General features: G+C 34.8%; 1 long non-coding RNA gene across 1 annotated transcript in view; it reads left to right on the plus strand.

Moving 5' to 3' along the window:
- The window catches only part of LOC129940831 (uncharacterized), a 32791-nt gene extending 10136 nt beyond the window's left edge, over positions 1 to 22655 (plus strand). The window contains exon 2 of the long non-coding RNA XR_008780773.1: positions 21931 to 22655. This is a non-coding gene — a long non-coding RNA (uncharacterized LOC129940831). The remainder of the gene's footprint in view (positions 1 to 21930) is intronic.
- Positions 22656 to 22949: the final 294 nt, after the last annotated feature.

The raw sequence follows: 22949 nt of genomic DNA on the forward strand, positions 1-22949 counted from the left end.
AGATGACATTTAGAACGGAACGAGAATGCAAATTGAAATTTTATAAGAACTTTGACATAAAACTTCGATTTATCCTTGAATCAGTTGCAAGAAGATGTGGATCTGAGAAGAGAAAATCATTGTTTAAAGCTTAGTCAAGAACTATTGTGACGTTTCATCATCTATTGACGGACTGCATCTGATATTGAATAGACTTCAGTGCTGTTGCAAAGTCAAAGTACAAAATAATGATATTAAGAAGCGATAGAGGGAGATACTACAGAACGCAAAAATGGGCTTTTTAAGAAGAAGCAGTACAAACAGTTAAGGAATACAAGTATCTGGGTGTATTGATTACCTCAAAAATGAATCTAAATAGACACCTCCGAGCGAAAGTTCCGGAAGCTAAACGTGCAATGTGCACAGTGTTAAGAAATGACGTTTCGCATATGTATTGCCTAATAAAAAGTTTTTCGAGCAACCGCAACTGCAATACTTTTCTACGGAGTGCAAGTGTGGGAATATGGAAAGACCACTTCTCCGAATTATATAACGGCGATGACGAACCGAATTCCGCTGTAAGGGAGATAGAACCACTCAACCTCGGAGACGCAGATCAATAATTCCGCCTACCCGACCTCGACGAAGTGAAGATAGCTATATCTAACCTGAAGTCAAACAAAGCTGCTGGAGCAGACGGCATCGCTAACGAACTATTCAAAGCAGCAGGCGATGACTTGGTAGGGAGCATGCACCAACTCATCTGCAAATACCGTCGGAAGAAAGCATGCCCGATGAGAGGAATCTCAGCATAGTTTGCCCGATACATAAAAAAGGAGGCCCTCTAAATTGCGACAACAGAGTCATCAGTTTCCTTAAAATTGTAAGACCCTCTCTGCCGTATTATATCAACGTCTTAAGCAGTTCGTCAACAACCTGATAGGTCCTTATCAGTGTGGCTTCAGACCAGAAAAGTCCACTAATCGACCCAGGAGCTTCAAATCGATAGCCATCATCTCTTTATCGATTTTAAAGCCGCGTATGACAGCATCCGTAGGAAAGAGCTCTACAGAGCAATGTCTAGTTTTGTCATCTCTGTCAAACTTATCCGTTTGTGCAGAATGACGATGGAGAATGCACGCTGCTCTATCAAGGTCAGGAAAGATCTCACCGATGCATTTGATGTCAAAAAAGGTTTTAGACAAGGCGATGCATTGTCATGCGACTTCTTCAACATCGTTCTGGAAAGAATTGTACAAAACTCAACCGTCAGCACTAGAGGCACAATCTTCCAAAGGTACATCCAATTACTCGGATACGCAGATGATATTGACATAATTGGAAGATCAAAGCGTCATGTCAGTGGAGTGTTTTTGAGCATTGTGACGGAAGCGAAGAAGATAAGTTTAGTGGTCAATGAGGGCAAGACCAAGTATGTGCTGTCATCAAAAAAAGACATAGAACAACGATGTCTTGGACAAATCGTCACCATGGACAGCTATAACTTTGAGGTAGTTGAGGACTTTGTCTACCTATGCACCGCTATAAACACAGACAACGACACCAGCGCTGAAATCAAACGAAGAATAACTCTTGCAAATCGCTGCTTCTTTGGACTTAGAAGGCAATTGAGAAGTAAAGTCCTCTCTCGAGCGTATAAAATCACCATCTATAAGACACTCATCATCCCGGTTCTCATTTATGGCGCTGAGGCTTGGACCCTGTCAAAGAAAGATGAGAGCGTCTAAGGATGCTTTGAGAGAAAAATTCTTCGGGTGATTTTTGGTCCCGTACGCATATATGGAGAATGGAGGAGAAGATATAACGACATACTGTACGGGCTGTAGGGCGACACTGACCTAGTTAATAGAATTAAAGTCCAACGGCTTAGATGGCTAGGTCATGTAGAGCGGATGGACATCAACGCTCGAGCCCGGAAGGTGTTCGAATCTAATCCTGAGGGACGGCACAGTAGAGGAAGACCGCGCCTCAGGTGGCGCATGTGTTAAATCACAGTATTAATTCTAGGTCGAAATTTGACGATTTGTTGAAGAAAATCGGAAACAGGATATACGATCAATTAATTAATACATTTCAAGAATATAAATGTCTCAAAAACAGCAAAACTGGCACTTTCGTTGAACTTATGTCTAATTCAAAAAAATTAATGAACGTTTTTTTTTTATTTTTCTATTCACTTAATACAAACGCTTTGAATCTCTAGAAATTTAAGGTCCTGAGCAAGGTGAGAAGAGATTTTGCCATGTTTGGCTGACATCAAAAGCAATAATTGATTGACAATCGGATATTGAGTCCGAAAAAATACCAGAAAAGACATAAAAGCACATAACTAGAAAACTGTAAGGAGACGTCCAAAATTAAATAGTTAAGCCATGCCTTGCTGGACAACAGTGTTCTTAAAAAATATAGTAACTAAAATCATCATTTTATAAAAATAAATTAGGTTGCGCAACAGTCCGTTGAAAACTAGGGCCTAGACTCTTAGGGTCTTCATTTCCAGTCTTCTTCTTCTTCTGCATTTCCGGCTGCTGGTAGCAGCACTTTAACTCCTCCTGGAGCATAGGGCGGCAACTAATTCCTCCTATCGCTCTCTATTCCTAGCACGATACCTCAGCTGGAACCACGTCTCCAAGTTTTGGGACCGAGCTTCCTTCTTATCAGATGATCTCCATGTTTCTATCGCCTTCTACCTTGAGGATTCCATTGAAAGCACTGCTTTGCTATGTTGTCTTCCGGCTCCCTCAATTTTTGGCCAATACAGCTCCACTTTCTCTGCTCCATGTCAACATCCACTTTTGTTTGCCCAGCCCTGAGCCACAGTTCATCGTTAGATATGGTTTGTGGCCACCGGATGTTGAGGATGTAACGTAGACAGCGGTTGACAAAAATTTGCAACCTTCTCGAGACCCCAGCAGAGCGCCTCCACGTTTCGCAGGCATATAGCAGCACGGATTTTACGTGGGACTCAAAGAACTTTTACTTGGTACGGAGCGCTATTTTCCTGGAGTTCCACACTTTAGCATTCCGAATGCACTACTGGCTTTATTTATTCTATTGGTGACATCCAGGTTCGATCCACCATCGAGTGCCAAATAGCTTCCCAGATAGTTGAACTGGGTGCCCTCTTCTACTGCCACTTGTCTCACAATAATCTGGTGCTGTTGGTTTCGGCTGGTATGCATTAACTTAGTCTTACTGGCATTTTGTTGAAGAGAGTATCACATTTGGCTGAGGTCTCCATTTCTGTTTGCCATTAAGCATATGTCGTCAGCATAGTCTTAATGGCTCATTCAGGCGCCATTGGCTACCCGCCGTAGCAGTCATAACATCATCAATATCAAGCAAGAACAGAATCGGTGACATTACATCAACCTGTCTTACTCCCTATCGCACTTAAAATGCATCGGCAAGACGTCCATTGTGCGATCTCCAGATAACATCACGACTAACGCGATCGAAGGCCTTTTCAAAATGGACGAAAGCGGTGATTGGTAGTCCGACGATTCTTCAAGAATAATTCGCAAGGTGTTAATGTGTTCGACACTTGATCGACCACTCCGAAATCAAGCTTGATGCCTCTTGAGCGTAGACTCGATCTTAGATTTTATCCTCTCGAGAATGATGGTTGCGATTAACTTTGGAAATACGGGCAGAATGGTCCAGTCAATTACATACTTTAAACGCGAAACAAGACCCAGGTGTCTTTAGTTAATTTTTCAGATATCATTAAATTGAAAATAAGGCTATTACTTCACTATTTTGTTATTGTTACCAACAAAAACAAACTCCTTACTCAAGGTACAAGCCCGTGAAAAGCTCTGTTCTTCCAATATAACACTGAACCCTTATAAACAAAACTTTTAATAAAATTGTGCAGTAAATCAATAAATCACAGAGCTATTAATTTCAACTTTCAGTTGAATGTTTAAACATGACCAGCTAACATGGAAAGTTGACTGGAAAGTTGATTGGAAAGTTAGTCAAGAAAAATCTCTCTAACTATTAACCGAGTCTACTTCTATAAAAATGACAGTTGATCATTTTTTTCATTCAACTGAAAGCTGAACTTTATTACTCCATGATTTATTCATTTTTCTGCACAAATTCATTTAATGCTTTCTGTAAAAAGATTCCTTGTCAATTTAGAAAATTAATAACTTACTTACTTACTTAAGGTGGCGCTATAGTCCTGTGTGAACTAGGGCCTTTCCCAACAAACTTCTCCATTTAGCTCGGTCCCTAGCTAGATTTCTCCAGTTTCGGGCTCCAAAGTTGGGTGAGGTCACTTTCCACTTGTGCGCGCCACCTGATTCCTCTATTGCGCTGTCCTCTGGGTGTGGATTTGAAGACTTTACGGGCCGGAGCATTGGTTTCCATGCGCTCTACGTGACAAAGCCATCTTAGTCGTTGGACTTTTAGCCTTCTGGCTAAGTCTACGTCGCTGTACAGCCCGTACAGCTCGTCGTTCCATCTTCTCCTCCACTCCCCTTCGATGCATACGGGACCGTAGATTACACAAAGAACTTTTTTCTCGAACCGACCCAAGGTGCTTTCATTCGCTTTTGTGATAGTCCATGCTTCTGCACCGTATAGCAGGATGGGGATGATAAGGGTCTTATATAACAACACTTTGGTCCCTCGAGAGAGGACTTTACAACTCAACTGCTTTCTTAGTCCAAAGAAACAGCGGTTAGCAAGAGTTATTCTTCGTTTGATTTCTGCGCTGGTGTTGTTTTCTGCGTTTCCAGCGGAGCCTTGGTAGACGAAGTCCTTGACTGCCTCAAAGTTACGTCTGTCGATGGTGACGTTTTGACCAAGACGCCGGTGTTATAGGACCTTTCTTGACGACAGCATGTACTTTGTTTTGCCCTCATTAACCTTTAAATCCATTTTTGCCGCCTCTGCCTCAATACTTACAAAAGCTCCATTGACATCACGCAGAGTTCTTCCGATTATTTCAATGTCATCAGCATATGCTAGTAATTGGACAGACTTTTGAAAGATAGTGCCTCTAGTGTTGACGTGTGAGCTTTGCACTATTCTTTTAAGCACGATGTGTAAAAAAATCGCACGACAGCGCATAACCTTGTCTAAAACCTTTTTTGACATCGAAAGGTTCTGTTAAGTTGTTTCCAACCTTTATGGAGCAGCGTGAATCCTCCATGGTCATCCTGCACAAACGGACTAGTTAGACATGGTTCTATACAGCTCGTTCATGTAGATGCTGTTATATGCGGCCTTGAAATCGTCATGATGTTCTTGGGTTTTTCAAGGATCTGCCAATGTGAATAATTCATCGACTGTGGACTTTCCTTGTCTAAAACCACACTGATAAGGACCTGTCAGGTTGTTGACGATGGGCTTTAGACGTTCACATCTTACGGCAGAGAAGATTTTATAGGCAATGTTAAGTAGACTGATTCCTCTATAGTTGGTGCAGTTTAGAGGCTCTCCTTTTTCAGGCAAACGATACTGAGGTTAAATTCATCGGGCATGCTTTCTTCCGACCATATCTAACAGATTAGTTACTGCATGCTTCTAACCAACTTATCTCCAGCTGTTTTAAAGAACTCGGCATTCAAGCCGTCTGCTCCAGCGGCTTTGTTAGACTTCAGCTTAGATATGGCAATCTTTACTTCGTCTAAGTCGGGATGACGGGATTGTTGGATGTTGAATGGATCATCCTGCCTGACAGTGGAATTCAGTTCGTTGTTGCCGTTATACAGTCTGCAGAAGTGGGCTTTCTAAATCCTTAGCATTGACTGCGGTTCCACTATGGTTTTTTCACTTTCGTCCTTGCAGCTTTCGGTTCTAGGTTTATGTACTTGTGAATTTCGTTTCACCTGCTCATAAAACTTTCGAACTTCATTGCTGCTTTTAAACCTCTCAACATCTTCAATTTGGCGATCTCTGATTGTAGCCGTTCGACGTTGTACCTTCTCCGAGCACCTCCCTGTTTTGCCTTGGATCTGGAAATCCGAAGTGCTACCTTGGCTACAACGAGGTAGTGGTCCGAGTCGATGTTAGCTCTTCGGAAAGTTTGTAGATCCATGGTGCTGAAAGCGTGTCTGGCGTCGATCGCAATATGATCAATCTGGTTGATGGTAGATTGATCTGGAGAAGTCCAAGTTGAGGTGTGGAAAACGCGTACTGGCTACCATGACGTTTCGCCCCGCAGCAAAATATATGAGCCTGAATCCGCTATCGGAAGTGTTGTTGAAAATAAATAACTAAAAATTCTTAAATATACTCGAGGAGTGTTTTGTAGACAATAATTTATTTTTAACTTTTTGTGCTATCAACTTTAAGTAGAGGTTTGTGAAGTAAAGTTCTGAATTTGATACTTGAAAAACTAACTAGGAGCCTTGGTCAAAATGTACTTTCAAAGAATGAAATTGACTTCAAATGAACTGTTGCCTGGACCTGCACAATATCGTAGACCAATAACAGAAATAAAATGGCCTTCGAAAGTTGTCTTACTTGCTTAAAAGTTCGTTATTAAAAGACAGGGTAGCCATCGGAATTTTTCCAAGAAATAAACAATAAATAATTACCCTAACAAATGATCTGAAATGTCTGCCTATCATTTAAAAATAAAGCATAATAAATTGTGATTAATTTATTAAAAGAAAATATTTGTTAGTAAAAAAAAATAATTACAAAATTGTTATTTATTAATCAGATAAAATTTTAAAAACACGTTCATAATTATTATTCACAACATTTGTCAACTTTTAAATATTAATTTTAACACAACATTAAACAATTCCGTTGCTCTAGACTTCTCGAGTGTCTAAGGTGTTTTTGACATAAGCAATTCATTAAACTTCTGATTCGTTCGATAAGCAACAAAAATCAATTGCATGCATAAATTTATAATCGTACAATATTTTTCTCGATTAATTACCCTCAGCTATCAGCCACAATAGTATAGATTATGCATAATCTAGTATAGTGGCAGATAGATACCAGATCACAACTTTTCAACCTTAAACACCTGTTCTTCTGACTCAAACCCAATCTAATTAATTGAAACTCACCTCTCAAGTTTTATTTTATCTATAGTTAGGTTCTGTAATTCATATATACTTAGTTGAGTTGTATATTTCATATGATTCTTTGTCTTTAACCCACCGCCACCACTACCGCCGACGACGGACGCTAGCCGCAACAATCCACACCATATGTAACTTAATATTCACGCTATAAATGAAAATTTTGTATGCAAATGACATACTTTGCAAAACGGCGCCATATTTTTTTTTTAATTTGGAATCGATTTATTTTGTTATACATTTTATTTTTTTGGTATATATAAAAATAAAAATAAAGAGAAACTAAATAAGAACCATGCATCAGTCAGAATAGATACTGTATCTAATAAAAATGAAGGTGAGCATTTAAGACAACAGGTGGCTGATTTAAGTGGCAAATGGATTTTCTTCAATTAATATTTAAATATTTATAAGTAGAGCTACGTATATTTAATATTGCTACTATGGAATGGTTGTGATGGCGATTGTAGGTTTGTGTTTGATTAATTCATAATTATTGAGAAAACTTATTATTAACTGTCAGGAAATATAAATTCTACATAGTATCTAGTATTTTTCTGCGAATACTTTGAAAAGTATACAAACGTGAAGCAAATCGAATTTCATACTTTTTCCAGCTTAACAACTTCGATATTTATTATTTATGTACTTTATTTCCAAAATATGTTAAACAAGCTGTGTTTAATGTATAATGACTGTCAAATGCATGTAACTCAAATATCAAAAACAGCCTTGTCATCTTATGATGTATGCAGAGTTTAGTTGTTTTAAATTCACCTTGCTTCAACACACTTAAAAGAGCTGTTTACGTTTTTAAAGAAAATTACGAGAAAAATATTTCCATTTAAACTTATTTTTCAATCTACAATATTTGTGTTTTTTAGTTAATGCAATAATACAAGCTTCAATTTTATGTATCGCTGTCGTTGGGCAGTTTCAGATGATGTGAAGGACTTGAAAGTTAGGCAAATTTCTAGTATCTGATTGTCCAACTGCCAAAAAAAATTACCTTCCAGTTAAGGCAACTTTAATAGAAAGTTGACTGGAAAGTTAGTCTAGAAAAATCTATCCAACTATGGAATTAAGTCTACTTCTGTCAAAGTGACAGTTGATTATATTTGTTCGTTTACCTGAAAGCTGAACTATAATACAATATGATTTATTCATTTTCTGCACAACTTAATTTGATGTTTTCTGTAAAAGCGTTCATTGTCAATTTGGAAAAGAAAAACTCAAGTATTTTTTCTTTATAATACAAAATACAAATCGTTATGGACTTGTAGCCTGTCCTCTTCTGAGAAGTGTTTTGTAAACAATATTGTTTTTGGTATTTTGTGCTATGACCTTAAATTAGATGTTTGTGAAGTAAATTTATGACACTTAAAAAACTAAGCAGTTTCCTCAGTCAAATTTACGTTCAAACAATGAAGTTGACTGCAAATAAAGTCATTATGTTGTCTGAACCTGCCCATTGTGAAATATTTACATGTTACCTCAAATACCACTTTTGCAGGGATGTGTTCAAAGCTTTTTCCCATTTTCTTATTTGTACGCAAATGTATACGTTCTTAATATTTTATGCAAGACAATAGTACCCGTGGCATGATGGTTTGTGCGTTGGACTGTCATGCAAGGGGTCTTGGGTTTAATCCCTGCCTGTGCCACCTTAATTTAAAAAAAATTAATTTTCGCGGGTACTGCCTCTTGCGAGGAATTGACAAATCCTTCAAGAGTAATTCTTGTCATGAAAAAGTGCTTTCTCAAACTAGCCGTTCGGATTCGGCATAAAATTGTAGGTCCCCTCCATTCCTGACAACATTACTCGCACACAGGAATGGTTGAGAGTTGTAAGTCACTAGGCCCTGGTTCACAACGGACTGTTGCGCCACCCCATTTGATTTGAATAGACCAAATTGAATAGAAAAGTAAATTTTAATGAGTTGAATTGATTTTGAAACTTTGTTCTCTACTATTTTTTATCAACATCTTACTAAAAGTATGTGTTATAAATTAATGTGAATGTATGCAAAATCTTGTTGAAACGATATTTGTTTGAATCGAATGCAGGCGAAGCCCAAAATAGAATAAATATCAACAAACACACCCTCCATATTTATTTCTTTTAACACCACCTCACTGCCTCCTACATTTTACAGGCCGAAACTTTATCTTCACCTACATATTTTTATATCTGTTCAAATATCCGTTGCTTTTGTATTTGTTCTTACCACAAATTAAAAATATTGGTATGTCAAAAAAATATTCAAGTGTCATCGTAACAAGATGTTGGAATTTGTAAAAAAATAATTAAGAAACGAGTATATTTAGAAACTGTTGATCTGTCAAACTTTCGGTATTAAGAATTAAAGAATTGTTATATGTAAAAATTCCATTTCTATAAACTTTTCAAAGTCATAACTTGCACGAAAAATCATTTTGACAGTTTAACAATTATAACTCATCTCATAGAGCTGAGTTGTTTGTGGATTGTTTTTGTTGTTGTTAACCGTCTTAAATTTTAAGAAGTACCGTATTCACTCACTTATTTTGCTTACCACAATTTAATAATGTTCATAATGTCAAAAAATATTCAAGTGTCATCATAACAAGATTTTGGAATTTGTAAAAAAATCATTAAGAAACGAGTGTATTTAGAAACTGTTTATCTGTCAAACTATCGGTGTTAAGAATTGAAGAATTGTTATTTATGAAAACTACAATTCCCAAAACTTTTTTGCAAGAAAAATCATTTTGACAGTTTAACAATTATAACTCATCTTCTAGAGCTGAGTTGTTTGTGGATTGTTTTTGTTGTTGTTTACCGTCTTAAATTTTGAGAAGTACCCTATTCACTTACTGATTTTTCTTACCACAATTTAATAATGTTCATATGTCAAAAAAATATTCAAGTGTCATCGTAACAAGATGTTGGAATTTGTAAAAAAAATCATTAAGAAACGAGTGTATTTAGAAACTGTTGATCTGTCAAACTATCGGTGTTAAGAATTGAAGAATTGTTATTTATAAAAATTCCATTTCTATAAAGTTTTCAAAGTCATAACTTGCATGAAAAATCATTTTGACAGTTTAACTATTAAAACTCGTCTTCTGGAGCTGAGTTGTTTGTGGATTGTAGAAAAACGCACCTATTTGACACTAAAACAATGAGTTTAAAATATTTGGCTTGAAGAACTAGAACAGTTTCCAATTGTCAATTATCATGTCTAAAAAACACACCTCTTTGCTCTTTAATAATAACAAATATAACCATGATTACATTCAATTTATAAGTATACCATAAGTGTCAAAATATGACGAAAAACTTAATCATCAGCAGTGTCATTTATTGAAATAAAAAATGCACTTCTTCTAATTAACTTTTGTGTTCAGATAACGTTATCTATCAGCACCGAAAATTAAATGAATATTTTATGTGTGCAATCAATTTCTTTTTATTTCAGATCAAATTAAAAATTGACCTTTTAATCCAAAAACGTTGCCAATAAAAACTAATTGAAGACATCATAATGCTTTTTTTGTTTTATGTTTTTTTTTCTTCAAAAAAGGCAAAACAAACTTTCGGCCCTATGAAAAGTGAAGCAAATCTTCTTGTTTTTTTTAAATCGGGACTGAATAAAATGGCTACCATAGGTGAACCATAAATTTGACTAAACAAATAAATTAATAGAACTAAATATACATGTCAAAGTTACTTGAACCTTTTATCAAATACGAAGATTCTCTCTACTTTTGTTTATAAACGATACTATTTCTGGATGACCAATCAAAACCGCATATGATTTGACAGATTTGGATTCAAATGACACTTTAAATTTCAGTTCTTAAGGGTATGTAAGCACTTCAATTTTTTTTTATTTTTGCCTTCATACAGCGGTAACCAATTGGGAAAATAAGGAAACAAATTACTCTCCTCCGAAAAATGGGAACTCCTAACGGATATATCTGGAACTTATTATCGTTGGTTCTAGTTATTACAAAAAGGGGGGGCACGGTAAAGGTAGAGTGTTATACAAAACCAAAGTAAATCAGGAACATACTTCAAAACCTTACAAAAAATGAAAACAAATCACAAAAAAGAAGAATTTCAAATAGAAACATAAGAAGGAGTTTTCCTGTCCTTCTAGCTTTCCCGCAATTCCTCTCCTTTATTTCTTACAGCTACTGTTCATCACTTGTACTGGTTTGCGTATTAGTATAGGTATAAAACAAATACATAATATAAATGCAGGTTTAAGGCAGGGAGGTGCGCTAAAGACGCGAAACTATTTTATGACAAGTCAACTTGTCAATACGACCAAATAACAACCAAGTCAACCAAGAATAGTGTAATTCAATATAGCATAAGAAGATGTTAATGCATAGCTAAGCTATACGCCAGTAGGTTTATGTTCGGTTCTACTTTACCAGTTTTCTATACCTTTTTCTTCCTCCATATCATATGCGGAATCCTGGTAAGGTCTTGTGATATTGAGACGAACAAGTTAAGGCAATTTGAATGGCTCTAATGAGGAATAGAACTTGTCTAAGTTGGCTTTTCCAAGCAGGTCTTACTCTTGCGTTCATAAATTCCATAAGTTAAGTTCATACGACTTATATATTTTTGTTTGTTCTATCTATGTTTTGTATAGAAGTAAGTCTACCTGTAAAAGAAGTGCATTCAAGTAGCACGTTACACTAAGAATCTGTCTTTGAAGATTCACAGTTCGATTTATGTTCACAAGAATTCAAATCCGTATAGGTTTGACGTTTGATGTTTAACGTAAACGTAAGCGTAATGCGTACGTGAGTGAATTGATTGAATACAGTTAAATTTATATAATACAATTGAAATTAACTAAATTTAAAATTATTACAATAATAATTTATTTTTTGGGAATTTTAAATTAATTTTCACTTTCCCTGACATAATCAGCCCTTTCAGGAATTTCGCCCGTATGTCGTTCCACCCGAAAAAATTCCCTTTTTCTTATCCCTTACTTTGAGCTTCACCCGAAAAAAAACTATGTTCGAAAAATTCCCCTTATCAGAAGCATTCAATTCAGGCGAAATATCACACTAAAATGTTCACTTAAATTTTGAAGGCGAAGAGAAAGGCAACAACGGTAAAATGTAAGTTTTTTGACGAAAGTGTTAAAAAAAATTATTGTTTTCAGTTTATATTTTATAATTTAAGATTTCATACTTTTTTGCAATGCAGAAAAAGAAAACAAAAACTAATATTCATTTATTTTATTCGTCGATTGATTTTGCCTTTACCAACAACAACTGTCAAAGCGCACATGCAGATGGCAGTTTTTTTCATTCAAAAGGCACTCAGCTTAAATCGATTGGAGAAGTAATTAAAATCGTACCATGGCTCTCAAAGGCCACAATTTTAACAGGAAATTGCAGCACCTCATTTGTTTTATACTTTTATTTATATTCAAGAAAAAATTAGGTTCAGATTTCATTCTCTGTTTCCATAACAAAGATGGGAAATTTATTGAAAGCTCAGTTTTTGAACATACCTATTTTTCGAACTGTCAGTTTTAAATTCGAATTGAAATTTTATTTGGGCGAAACTCTTCTTAGCTTTTTAAAATGCAGGGGAACAAACATTAAATTCGAAGTGAAATTTTATTCGGTAGAAACTTCTCATAGCTGTTTTAAAATCCGGAGAACAAAAATATTTCGGGTGAAAAGCTTTTTGGGTGAAACTCCTGATATGGCTGAATGTAATCTCCTTTTTTTAAGTAAAGGCCCAACTATAATGGGCATAAGCTAGCATAATGCGCATAAGTATACGTGCGAATACAAAGAATCTCAATACGAGTGAACATAATGGAGTCTAGCTCCATTTCGTTCAATTTTTCTCAGTTTCGTTAACTTAAGCAAACTTAAAATCGCATAAGTAAAATCTGACATGTAGATACGTGAGCGAAATTGCGTTATGGCTATCCGCAGTAATTTCACAAACTTTAGTGAATTTTCGTTGGGTTTTTGACATAAGCTTATGTTTGCTTATGTCTATTATAGTTTGTCCTTAAAGCTATCCGAAATGTTTCGTTCTTCGTAGACTCTCATCGGTTAACTATCTTCGTTAAATTTTAACGATATATATGTCTGTTTTACACCTTTGAAACTACAAAATTGAATTATTTGTAATCCTCAAAGTACAACATTTTCCATTTATCAAAAATAAAACCTACATAAATACTTTTTTGTTCAAAATTACAACGAAGCATTAAGGCAACACTTCGAAGATTATGCCTTGTGCCATGATGTTAGGTGTTGGCTAGCAGATATGATTGATGACTTTTCAAGTCATAACTACTTGGCAAATGATGTTTTGAAAAATGACTTTACATGTTTTCTTTGTAATTATTAAAAACAAGTAGAACAAGCTCGTTGAAATTACACCCTCTATAGAATACAAGGAAATAAATAAATTGCATTTTGTTTGAAGTTAAATTTAAAAAAAAATATAAATTTTATGAATTTGCATAACTATAGCAGCAAAAGATGGTGATTGCTTTTTCTTAGATGACTCGGTGAGACTGTCCAGGTGACTGAAGAATAAAATAAGCATATGTGAGTGCTATGCCGCGCAGCGTAGGTGGAACAACATTTGGAGTTTCAATAATCTGAAACGATGATGCTGTATTTCACGAATGGTGATACAGCCATTAAAGAAGATTTATTAAGAGGCTATGAATAGAAGCAGGGATGATGCGTTCATCTCTGGGAATGTTGTCTTAATGTCGACACAATTTCGAAACGATTATAGTGATGTCTTTATAATAAATAAATAAAAACAGCAACAACAAAAAAAAAACTATTTTATAGTGCTTTATTAAATTTGTCATGAGTCATTTATATTTAGTGTGGCCATATTTTTGTGAAGGTAAAATTATATACATATAGAAAAAAGGGTAGAAGATATTTTTTTAAATTAATCACTGCATTAAAAGCCTGCATTTTAAAAAGAAGCACTTTTGTATTTTAAACTTCGACAGTGTCAATAGACATATGTAGCTCCTTAAATGTCAAAACAACTCGTTCCTAAAACGGACGAGCAAACCACTAGTTAAAATGTCTGACAACAGCTCATAGATGTTTTTTTGTTGAAATGTCAAATTTCAAGAAAAGTCTACGATTTTAAGAACAGTTTACGCATGTAAAATAACCATTACTTTTCACTAAGCGGATATTCAGAGCTAGAACCAATATGTTATTTATATTGTCGTTGTAATTTTCCTCCGAGGCACTCCGTTCACCCAAGAATTGAAGGCGACAGAGTGTGGCGTTTAACGGAAAAGGGAGTTCGAAGCTGACATTTTTCTGCTCCGCTCGATTGCTGACTCGTTTCTATTGAAAAATAAGAAACTATTTGCATTTTTCGTTGATTTCAAAGCTGCTTTCGACACCGTGGATCGCAATGGCGAAGGCGACAGAGTATGGGGTTTAACGGAAAAGGGAGTTTGAAGCTGACATTTTTGTGCTCCGCTCGATTGCTGACTCGTTTCTATCGAGAAATAGGAAACTATTTGCATTTTTCGTTGATTTCAAAGCTGCTTTCGACACCGTGGATTGCAAAGCCCTGTTTTACAAGCTTTTTAAGATAGGAATGTAGCTTAAGTTCGGTACAGTATTGCAAAATGTATACAAGATTACCAAAGCATCAGTGTGGAAATGGCCAATGTTTATCAGAATTGTTCCAACTTCCAAACGAAATCAGGAGTTAGACAGGGCTGTGCACTCAGTAAAAGCTTGTTTGCCATCTTCATTGATGATATAGTCGAAGAATTACCAGCAGGGATCGCTGACGACATTGGTCTGCTCGCTTATATTCCACAGCCCCTTCAGCTAATGATAAATAAGCTTGCTAATTATTGTAAAAGGTGGAACCTAATGGTAAATTTAAATAAATCCAAGGTGATTTTTTGAAAGAATGGTGGTGGTAGATCGGGTGCAAGTGAGCAATGGTACTATAATGGGGAAAAACTAGAGTTGAAGAAAGAATAAAAATATCTAGGAGCCTGCTTTACAAAGTACTTGAGCATGGAAAAATCAAATTGAGAAACTTGTTAAGGTGAAAACAGCTATATACATAGCATGGAAGCAATGCTTTAATAATAAGGAAACTACGCACACCAATAAATACAGAGTCTTCGAAGCGGTATCGGAATCAGTTATGTTTATGCGGCGCAAGTTTGGAGAGGTCGGAAATACAAACAAGTGGAAAAACTGCTCAGATTTTACATAAAACGGATTTTTCACCTTCCTTCGAGTACGCCAAACTACATCATAATGCTGTAAACGGGTTTATCGCCTTTATTTGTAAAAACACCAAACTGCAGGTCCTCAAAGCTCTGGATATTCCAAGTTATCGTCTACCAAATAAAGTAGTTCTTCAAGCAATCCAATCCTGAAGTGAATTGTTTAAAGACTGGATAGAACTAGCCGAACAGCTTAAGGTTGACCTAAACTACAGTAACCTTTCCTCTTGGAAGCCAACTTTATATCGCCTAATAGCTCGTCTGGACGAAGCCTCAAGAACACAATACACGGAGCAAGCCAAAAGCTCACTGCACCGCATGATTTACAGTAGACTAAACTACGATCTCAGGGAAAGAAACTATACTTAAACGACAAATACTATCAAAAAAATTTCGTTCATGTTCCGGCTTAGAGGAGAACTCCTTAATCTAAACTACATTCCTCATCGTGGGGACTTACCGATTTTATGCAACCTGTGCAACTTGAAGGAGCGCGAGGATGTTTTTCATTTTGTTGGACGATGTGCGATATTGAGAGAAATAAGAAGACTTATAATAGGCAGTGACTTTCTTTCATATTTTACAGTTGGATGCATTCAAATGTCATTTACATGATGAAAATGTCATAAAGGTAAATCTTAAAGAAGAAATACAACTTCTGGGTGTTATCAATAAAAAAAGCGAATTTCGTATGAACGCAGTATTTTGACGGTACATATAATTGGTCAACAAATAAATGGGGATTATGAAAATGTTTCAGATAAACAGGGTTTCTCCTAAACTGTACTTACTGCATATATCATTTTTGGCACTATCAATAATAGAGCAAAAGATATGATATATATGAATAAATCCACCGGTGTTAAATCGCAATGTCCAACCAAACTCAGCATACATCAAGTGACAGCTGTCAAAAAGGCCAACTCCAAACGTCTAATAATAACATCGTTATAAGAATTGAGACGTTTTTTTCACAATCTGCTTCAGTTTACCACGATAACAAGAGGTATTCGGATGTGACAACTGAAGTTTTCAACAATTTCAAACAATTTCAATGATAAAGTGAATCTAATTATAAAAATTTCAATTAGGAACTTCAACTTCTAACAAAACAATTGATTATTAAATTTAAGTTTTCATTGACGTACATATATCAATTATTTTATGCAATCTGACCACATAACCGATGTGTTTTTTCTATGAGGTACATAACTTTAAATTGACAGAACTTTTTTAAATGGCGGCCATTTTGTCAGCTGTGAAATTATTTTTAACTTCTCTTAGGAAGTTATTGTAAAGGGTCCAAATTGTCAAACTGAAAATTTTGACATTACGTCCGTACCTTTGCTAATATTTTTGTCGTCCATAGCTCCAGGACCAGAAGAGATTCGACTTTAAATAAATTTTGGCTCTCAAAAAAGGTGGACATTTTGGTTAACCCTAAATATCTCATGAACCAAAAACGCTAGAGTCTTGAATTGACTTTTATATAATATATTGTAAGGTGATACCAAATAAGTATATTTTATGAAACGAATCCAATTAACGATTTTTTTTTTTATAAAAAAAAACTGAAAAAATTAATTTGTCAACTCGAAAATTTTACGAATAATAAACGATTTTATTTTCAAAATAATTTTGTTCAACGAAAATTGAAGTTTTTAACATGTGGTAAAATTTTGAGAAAAATCGCATTGACAGTTTCTTTATAAAAAAAAAACATTACTCAAAGTTGGTAAAAATTCAATTTCGACTCAAATATCTTTTCAAAATTTGAGATTATGTCTTTCAGCTTATTTTAACTTATAAGAAATATTGTTTTCAACAATCTGAAAAATTTTGAGAAAAATCGAATGGACAATTTTTTTACAAAAAAATTAATAAAAGTTGGTAAAAATTCATTTTTGACTCAAATATCTTTTCAAAACTTTGAAATATTGGCTTCAACCTACTTTTATCTTTAAAAAAAAATTTTTTTCAACATTCAGTAAAATTTTCCTAAAATCGAATTGTCAGTTTTTTTTACAAAAAAAAATAAAAACTTAATAGAAAATTTAACAAAAATTTGTAAAAATTGATTTTTGATCCAAATATCTTTTTAAAACTTGAGTTTTTGGCTTTCAACTAATTTTAACTTATAAGACATTCGGTAAAATTTTGAGAAAAATTGAACTGACAGTTTTATTACAAAAAACAAAAACCTAAGCAAGAAAATGTATAAAAGTTGGTTAAAATTTTAAAAATATTGTCTTCAAACTTCAGTAGTTTTTTTTTATAAAAATCCAACAAACCGTTTTTTCATAAAAAAATAAAATTTACAGGAAATAGTACGCAAATTTGGTAAAAGTTGATGTTCGGTTCTCGATATCTCTCAAATTAATTTCATTCATCCAATTTGTAAAAATTTAAGAAATGCTACTTTAATTGGTAAAAATTTGTTTCCGACTAAAAATCTATTTAACAAAACTAGATTTTTGAACTAAACTATTTCTTTATATAAAAAATATTGTTGGTGATTTTAAAATGTGTAAGAATAATTCAACTTACAATTTTATTTAACCCAACCCTACAAACTTTTAAGCAATACAAATCGACAGACGGGATGGGAAGTTATCAGTGTGGGTCGGATGCTAGTCTTTTAGTTTGGTTTTCTTTTTGACGTAACTGACTTACTTTTGGTTGAATGGATACTTCTAAAAACAAAACTTACATATTAGAAAATGATAATGATCAAGTGTAAGTTAGGATACCGTTATATCCTTAAAATCTGACGTGATGATTTATGGGTAGGTAGAATAATTGGTCCGTTCTTCCTTAAAACGATGCTGGCAATAAATCACACAGCTCCTGTTAAAATTGATTTACTGATTAAAACGTTACAATTTACTGGCCCGTTAGGCTATGCCCAAACGATTGACAACTTGGAGGACAACATTTGGGCGTACGGCCACACATTTTTAAAAATGTCATCAGAAAAAAAAACCTTCAGATTAGACTACGCCCGAGCCAGCCGAGGGGGTTATTTGTCAAAAATCATACTTAAATCATAATGCCAGAAGATTATCTTTCGAATAAAGTAGATTTTCTGGTAATTTAAATAAATCATCTTTGTTATATTACATTTCAAAGTCCTATACCTCTAAAAAACACTCTTTTTATAAATTACCTGATCGTTCAGGAACCAGGAACCCTTTGGATACATCAACACCATCTTTTCAATTTTAAGACAATACAACCTAAAACAAAAATAAATAATAGTTTATATTAAAGATAAATACATAAGTTGTTTAAAACAAAAATATCTTCACCAAGAAAAAACTATTTATTTTAAAAATATTTTTCAAAAATAGGTAAATATCATCTTCAGTACGTAGAATAAAATAAACTTATAGATCTATAGTTGTCACCATCGATCGAACAGGAACTCGCAATATCTCTAACAGCTAGCAAACAAAATAGCAATTCAAGTTTTAAAAATAACTTGAAGAAACCATTAAAATGTTAATAGTCATCGTCAGCGTCGCACACGCCTCCAAAGTAAATACATATCTATCTAAAACGTTTTTATAGCTATGCATATGTTAATAAATGTACAATTTATAGAAACCTCAACCAACCTCCAAACAATATAATTATTATCTATAAGTACACTTCAACATGAACTCAAAGCCATATCTCTAAAGTCTACATAATATACTGAATGCATTTTTACAATGTAGATGATTCCATCCTAATTCCCAAAGTATTAAACTTTTTTGAAGTATCATATCATTTGATTGCTATTTGAATTTAAATAGTTTCGGATACCGTTGTTGAGATGTCAAAACAAATAAATAAATAAAATAAAGATTCTTCTTTTTTTTATGGAATACCATGGTTGCCGTTTGGACTCGATTGAAACTTACAAGAAAACAACACATTTTGATATAACCTCAAGCCATATGTGCCATGTTTGAACTGGGCCAAAAACACATACCACATTTCGATCGAACAACTATTGCTTTGACAATAGCCCTCTCTACCATATCTTTGTCAAAGGATTAGGAGAAGCGATAGCCGATGGATTGAACTGCCTTACGTGATGTGGATAGTTGATTTGATTTTAAGATTTAGATTTGAGACTTTGATACAATCGAGGTGAATTTGAAACGTCAAAATATAATGTTTGTGTTCAAAGGCGAACTGTTGTAGTACCCGTCTTGGGGTCGATCCCTACCTGTGACACCGAAAGTTTTATTCACGGGTACTGCCTCTTGCGAGGAATTGACAAATTCTCCAATAGTAATCCTTGTCATGAAAAAGTGCTTTCTCAAATTAGCCATTCGGATTAGGCATATAAACCGTAGGTGCCCACCATGCCTGCAATTACTCGCACACAGAAATGGTTGAGGGTTGTAAGTCACTAGGCCCTGGTTCTTCATGGACTGTTGCGCCACCTAATTTATTTATTTTATTTAGGTGAACTGTTGATGGTTTTCCAAAATGCTGAATTGAATTTGATCTTAAGATTAAATTTTGACACTATTGAGGTGAATTCAAATAGTCAAAACTTATTAATTGTATTCATATGTGAACTGTTGACAATTTTCTATATGACTGGGTTTAAAATTATCTCAAAATTATATTTTGACATTGTTGTGGTGAATTTGAACCGTCAAAACTTAACATTTGTGTTCATAGGTGAACTGCTGACAGATTTCTATAATGCTGGATTGAAATTGATCTTAAGATTAAATTTGGACACTATTGAGGTGAATTCGAAATGTCAAAACATATTATTTGTATTCATATGTGAACCGTTGACAGTTTTCTATAACGTTGGGTTTAAATTGATCTTAAAATTATATTTTGACACTGTTGTGGTGAATATGAACCGTAAAAACTTAAAATTTGTGTTCATAGTTGAACTGTTGACAGATTTCTATAATGCTGGATTGAAATTGATCTTAAGATTATATTTTAATGCTTTTAATGTTAATTTGAAACATCAAAACTTATAATTTGCGGCGAAGGTGAACTGTTAAAAGTTTTCTATAATTGTTATCTGTCAGTGAATAGGAAAAAAATACAAATATAGAAAAGATGTCAAAAATTTAGAGTGAGTTTTGCGATTTATGTCTTGTGAATGTAATTTGTATTCTCCATTGAACATTTCCGATGACAGGACTTGAAATTGATCTCAAGATTATATTTTAATGCTTTTAATGTGAATTTAAGACATAAAAACTTATCATTTGCGACAAAGGTGAACTGTTAAAAGTTTTTTTTTATAATTGTTATCTGTCAGTGAATAGGAAATAAATACAAATATAGAAAAGATGTCAAAAATTTGGAGTGAGTATTGCGATTTATGTCTTGTGAATGTAATTTGAACATTTCCCATGACAGGACTTACAGTCTGCACTGTCCTCCCATAGTAAGTCCTTGAGTAGGTGCGGCTCCAAAGTTTCCTTACTTCGAGAAATGGATGCACCCAAAACCTGTGTTTTCTGTTCTCTTGAATAGTTATCAGTTTTAGTTCCTCTAGCTTCCTAGCCAGCACTCAAAGACAGATTAACAGTTGTGTCAAATGTGACATTGCTCATGGCAAGACATAATATACCCAGTCAAAAAAAACACTGACTTGCGGATGAGGTCCATTCGGAAAGTCCAATTTTGGGTAACTTTTTAGAGCATTTCGGCCGGAATAGCCCGAATTTCTTCGGAAATGTTGTCTTCCAAAGGTGGAATAGTTGCTGGCTTATTTGTGTAGACTTTAGACTTGACGTAGCCCCACAAAAAATAGTCTAAAGGCGTCAAATCGCATGATATTGGTGGCCAACTTACCGGTCCAGTCTTTGAGATGAATTGTTCTCCGAAGTTTTCCCTCAAAATGGCCATAGAATCGCGAGCTGTGTGGCATGTAGCGCCATCTTGTTGAAACCACACGTCAACCAAATTCAGTTCTTCCAACAAAAAGTTTGCTAGCATTGAACGATAGCGATCGCCATTCACCGTAACGTTGCGTCCAACAGCATCTTTGAAAAAATACTATCCAATGATTCCACCAGCGTACAAACCACACCAAACAGTGCATTTTTCGGGATGCATGGGCAGTTCTTGAACGGCTTCTGGTTGCTCTTCACTCCAAATGTGGCAATTTTGCTTATTTACGTAGCCATTCAACCAGAAATGAGCCTCATCGCTGAACAAATTTTGTCGATAAAAAAGCGGATTTTCTGCCAACGTTTCTAGGGCCCATTCACTGAAAATTCGACGTTGTGGCAGATCGCAAGTCTATTCATGATGAAATGTCAAAGCATACTGAGAACTTGTAAAATAAACAGACGGTTGCCACATGAGACTCATTCAACTTATTTTAACATTTCATCATTTTATATCGATCAAACTTTTTGACAATCAAGGTGAAAATGTAAAAAAAAACCTGTTAGGGTGGTAACTTTTAGATTTTTTCAATCAACCAGCAATTTTCTTAAGACATTTAAATGCTTTCGGAGGATCAATTTTTTTCTGAAATTCTGTAAGACTTAAATAAAATGACCTTGACTGACAATAAGAGTCAAAATATTATAAATATTTGTCTTTTCTTTTGACAGCTTTTAAATCTATCGATGGCAACACTGATCTTCATTTATTATTGACGATTTTGAACTTGGCGCCTTTTTCTTAACGGCATAGCTAAATCTAGGTACGTCGTCGTCGTACACACCCCTTCTTCTAAATATTTTCAAAATTCTGACTGAGCTCCAACAACAACAACAACAACAACACCAAGACAAAAAAAAACAAATTATTTATGTTAATCCGAAAATGACATAATGCGATGGCATTACTTGACACATTTTGAAAGATCTACCACATCGTGTAAATATGTAAACTGTAAAAGCAACCAAGGCAAGTAAGGTAAGTGGTGTGTCTGTCCTGTCTATAAAGTCGACATACAGCACGTTGTCGACCATGTGAGATCGTCATCATCATCAAGATCAACATCAGCTTCAACATCAGCACGACCATCATATTGCACCACCAGAATTATATAGTAAAGATTCAACACCGATATGCCGCTCCACTACCGCACCACAACTACGGTTGACGACGCTCCGACGACGCTATGAACGGGACACGGGACCAACAACGACAACCCAACCGCACTAGCAATAAGATATACTCATTTGTAATGAGTTTTTGAGTATCTTCTCTCAAGTACGAGTAAGCGCCCATAAAATTAATGAAGTAACGAGTGGCGCGCAAAAATATCTTTCTAGCGTATCTTTTCGAAAAATAAAATACTTTTTGATGCCAAACGCATAGCGTTTTTGAATTTCATTTTTGTTTTATTTATTTTTATGTACATTATGTATTTTGTTTTTGTTATTAGATGTGGTTGAAGAAATTATACTGAAAAAAGTCGATATGGTGGGATTTTGGTTTGAGAAAGAGGGATGGACAATTCTGTTTCCGGAATAGCAAGGTAAGTATTATGAATGTTTTTGGAAACAAAACGTGGAATTTGTCTGTGATCCAACTTGTTACGTTTTTTTCAAAATTAAGTTTCGAGTCAAAGGAGACTCTTCTTTTAGATAGAATTGAATTGAGGTTAAGTGTTCTGGTGTAG

The sequence above is a fragment of the Eupeodes corollae genome, chromosome 1 (assembly GCF_945859685.1).
Source record: "Eupeodes corollae chromosome 1, idEupCoro1.1, whole genome shotgun sequence".
In the NCBI taxonomy this organism is placed as follows: domain Eukaryota; kingdom Metazoa; phylum Arthropoda; class Insecta; order Diptera; family Syrphidae; genus Eupeodes; species Eupeodes corollae.